This window comes from Canis aureus, chromosome 32 (genome assembly GCF_053574225.1).
Source record: "Canis aureus isolate CA01 chromosome 32, VMU_Caureus_v.1.0, whole genome shotgun sequence".
NCBI lineage: Eukaryota > Metazoa > Chordata > Mammalia > Carnivora > Canidae > Canis > Canis aureus.
The window spans coordinates 24940814-24945706 of NC_135642.1; the positions used below are offsets into that span (position 1 = coordinate 24940814).

The following is a 4893-nucleotide window of genomic DNA, read 5'->3' on the forward strand; positions in this document are numbered from 1 at the left end:
GGAATGGGAAGATATTAGAGAGAGAGAGAAAAACCATGAGAGACTCTTAACTCTGGGAAACAAACTAAGGGTTGGCATGAAGGGAGGGGATAATTGGTTGATAGGTGTTAAGGAGGGCACATGATGTGATGAGCACTGGGCGTTATACACAACTGACAAATTACTGAACACTACATCTGAAATTAATGATGTAATAAATGTTGACTAATTGAATTTAAATTTTAAAAAAGCAATAAAGTACCTACAAGATTCACATAAAAAATATAATTCCGAGAAACACACAACCTTCTAAGACAATCAAGAAATAGAAAATGTGGTTTTTCACAATGGGCTTGCCACCAGAACACAGCTGTCATAAAAACTACTATTAAACCTAAATAAAAATGGGAAAGGAAAAGACCATATAAATATCATTGTCATTTAACACATATATCTGGAGAAGTCTCCACTATTGGTCATCTGATCTGTAAATGTGGCAGTGACAAAAGAACTATCAAAATCTTTGAGGAGGAGGCTGCTGCAATGGGAAAGGGTTCCTTCATGTATGGCTGGGTCTTGTATAAACTGAAAGGTGAACAAGAACATGGTATCACCACAGATATCTCCCTATGGAAATTTGAGACCAGCAAATATTATGTGACATCACTGATGCCCCAGAATACAGAAACTTCATCAAAAACATGATTATAGGCACATCTCAGGCTGACTTTGTTGTCCTGATTGTTGCTGCTGGTGCTGATGAATTTGAAGCAGGTATATCCAAGAATGGATACTGAAGCAAATATCTTCTGGTGATACTGTGAGCAAGCCCCTCTGGTTTACATACTGTGTGTGAAACAGAAATTTTTTTACATTAACAAAATGGATTCCACTGAGCCACAGTCAGAAGAGTTATGAGCAAATCATTAAGGGAGTAAACAACTAATTTATGAAAATTGGTTACAATCCCAACACAGTAGTATTTGTGCCAATTTCTGGTTGGAATGGGGACAATATGCTGGAGCCACGTGCTACCATGGCTTGGTTCAAGGGATGGAAAGTCACCCATAAAGATGGCAATGGCAGTGGAACCACATTGCTTGAAGCTCTGGATGCATTTTGCCACCAACTCATCAGTCTGACAATTCCTTGTGTCTGCCCCTCCAGGATATCTATAAAATGTGTGGCATTGGTACTGTCCCTGTGGGCTGAGTGGAGACTGGCATTCTTAAACTTAGCATGGTGGTCACCTTTACTCCAGTCAATGTTACAACTGAAGTAAAATCTGCTGAAATGCACCATGAAGCTTTAAGTGAAGCTCATCCAGAGGACAATGTGGGGTTCAATGTCAAGAACATATCTGTCAAAGGTGTTTAGTGTGGCAATGTATCTGGTGACAGTAAAAATGACTCTCCAATGGAAGCAGCTAGCTTTATGACTCAAGTGATTATTCTGAACCATCCAGGCCAAATCAATGTTGGTTATGCACCTGTGCTAGACTGTCACACAGCCCACAATGCTTGCAACTTTGCTAAGCTAAAGAAGACTGATTATTATTCTGAGAAATGGCTAGAAGATGGCCCTAAGTTCTTGAAATCTGATAATGCTGCCATCATTGACAAGCATATACGTGTTGAGAGCTTCTCTGACTATCCTCTTCTGATCCGTTTTGCTGTTCATGACGTGAGACAGATGGTTGCTGTGGGTGTCATGAAAGCAGTGGATAAGAAGGTAGCTGGAGCTGGCAAGGTCACCAGGTCTGCCCAGGAAGCTCAGAAGGCTGTATGAATATTATCCGCAATATTTGCTATCCTAGCCTTCACCAGTGGTGGAAGAACAGTCTCTGAACTGTTGTGTCAGTTGGTCATTAAAGTTTAATAGTAAAAGACTGGTTAATGACAATGGATGTATTGCAAAACCTTCAAAGGGAAAGGAGAACGTTTTGCAGACCATTGTTTTGCGTGTGTGTGTGTGTGTGTGTGTGTGTGTAGCAGTTTTAAGTTATTAGTTTTAAAATCGGTACTTTTCAACAGAAACTACTTGACAAAAATCTGTCATGGAATTTTGGGACCCATTAAAATAAAAATTTAATGAGAAAAAAAGAAATAGAAAATAGACCAATTACAAATAATGAAATAAGTAGTTTAAATTCCCCAAAACAAAGATCTGGGACCAGACAGCTTCACAGATGAATTACATCAAACATTTAAAAAGTTAATACCTATCTTTCTCAAATTAGTACAAAAAATTGAAGAGAAAGGAATGAGTAATCTTTTTATGAAGCCAGCATACCCTAATACCAAAAGACATCAAAAAAAAAAAAAAAGACAATTACAGGCCAATATCCCTGATGAACATGGATGCAAATTATTCAACAAAACATTAGCAAACTAAATTCAACAATATATTTTAAAGATTATATACTATGATTGAGTGGGATGTACTCCAGGAATGTAAGGATGGTTCAGTATCTACTTATCAAAGAACATGCTACACCATATTAACAAAATAAAGGATAAAAATCATTAGATCACCTCAATAGAAGCAGAAAAAGCATTTGAAAAAATTCATATGATCCCATTTATCATAAAAATTCTCAACAAAGCAGGTATATAGGTAACAAACCTCAACATAACAGAGGCTATTTGTGAAAAAACCCACAGCTAACATTATACTCAATAGAGAAAAGCTGAAAGCTTTTCCTCTCAGATCAGGAATAAGAAAAGGATACCCACTCCTGCCACTTTTATTTGACATGGTTTTGGAAGTTCTGGCCACAGCAATTAGGTAAGAAAAAGAAAAAGGATCTAATTGGAAAGCAAAAATTAAAACTCACTATTTGCAGAGGACATACTACATGTAAAAAACTCTCAAGATGCCACACACAGACACGAAAAACCTAGTAGAACCAATAAATTCAATGAAGCACAGGATTCAGAATTAACATATATAAATGAGTTGCATTTTATATAGTAATAATGAGTTATCAGAAAGAAATTAAGAAAATAATTCCATTCATAATTGCACCAAAAAGAATAAAATGCTTAGTAATAAACTTAATCATATTTAAAAGTAAAATACTTGTACTCTGAAAGCTACATGACACTGATGAAAGAAACTGAAAATGGCAAAAAGAAATAAATATAGACCATACTTAGACATTACAAGAATATTCTTAAAGGGGATCCCTGGGTGGCTCAGCGGTTTAGCGCCTGCCATTGGCCCAGGGTGTGATCCTGGAGTCCCGGGATCGAGTCCCACATCAGGCTCCCTGCATGGAGCCTGCTTCTCCCTCTGTCTGTGTTTCTGCCTCTCTCTCTCTCTCTCTCTCTCTCTCTCTCTCTCTCTCATTCTCTCTCATGATTAAATAAATAAAATCTTAAAAAAGAATATTCTTAAAATAGCCAAACTTCTTAAAGCAATCTATAGATTGAACAAAATCCCCATCAAAAAAGCAATACATTTTCATAGAACAAAAAATCCTAAAAGTTGTATTGAACTATAAAAGATACTGAATAGTCAAAGCAATTATAAGAAAGAACAAAGCTAGAGGTACCATGCTCTGATTTCAAACTATACTACAAAGCTAAAGTAATTAAAACTGTATTGTATTGGCACAGAGACATATATGTAAATCACTGGAATAGAATAGGGAGCCCAGGGGTACCTGGGTAGCTCAGTGGTTGAGTGTCTGCCTTCAGCTCAGGTTGTGATCCCAGGGTCCTTGGATCGAATACCACATTGGGTTCCCTGCTTCTCCCTCTGCCTATGTCTCTGCCTCTCACTCTCTGTGTCTCTCATGAAAAATAAATAAAATATTTTTAAAAAAAAGAACAGGGAGCCCAAATATAAACCCACACATATACAGTCAATTCGCCTATGGCAAAGGAGGTAAGAATATACAAATGGGAAAAAGTTTCTTCAATAGTAAGAACTGGGAAAACTGGACAGTGACATGCAAAAGAATGAAACAGGACAACTATCTTATACCACACACAAAAATAAACGTAAGCCCTCAAATCATAAAACTTCTCAAAGAAAACATAAGGTCATAAATTCTTTGACATCAATCTTAGTAATCTGTCTTTGGACCAGTCTTCTCAGGCAAGGACAAAAAAGGCTAAAATAACAAATGAGATCACATAAAAAGCTTTTGCATTGCAAAAGAAGCTATAACAAGACAAAAGGCAGCCTAACTAGATAGAAGACACTTGTAAATCATACACGTAATGAGAGGTTAATATACAAAACATGAAAAACTTTCACATCTTAATATCAATGAAACATTTCAATAAATTAATAAAAAATGGGTAGAAGAAATGAATAGATTTTTCCAAATACATACATCTGTACATTAAAAGATACTGAGGGGATCCCTGGGTGGCGCAGCAGTTTAGCGCCTGCCTTTGGCCCAGGGTGCGATCCTGGAGACCCGGGATCGAGTCCCACATCGGGCTCCTGGTGCATGGAGCCTGCTTCTCCCTCTGCCTGTGTCTCTGCCTCTCTCCTCTCTCTCTCTCTCTCTGTGACTATCATAAATAAATAAAAATTAAAAAAAAAGATACTGAGCATCACTGGTCATCAGAGAAATGCAAAATCACAGTGAGTGATTTTTCACCACTATCACCAAAATGACAATCAATAAGATGTGTTGGTGAGGATGTGAAGAAAAGAGAACCCTTGTACACTGTGAGAATGAAAATGGCTGTAGGCACTGTGAAAAACAGAATGGAGTTTCCTCCCAAAATAAAAAAAATAGAACTACTATACCATCCAGCAGTTCTGCTGCTTTTGGGTATATATCTGCAGAAAATGAAAAAAAAAAAAAACAGTTTGAAAAAATATATACATACTTATGTTCATTGCAGCGTTATTTACAATAGCCAAGATGCAAGTAACTCAAGTGTCCAATAG

General features: G+C 37.0%; 1 pseudogene; it reads left to right on the plus strand.

Moving 5' to 3' along the window:
* Window positions 1-382: 382 nt before the first annotated feature.
* Window positions 383-1767, plus strand: LOC144302860 (elongation factor 1-alpha 1 pseudogene; annotated as a pseudogene).
* The last annotated feature ends 3126 nt before the right edge of the window (window positions 1768-4893 follow it).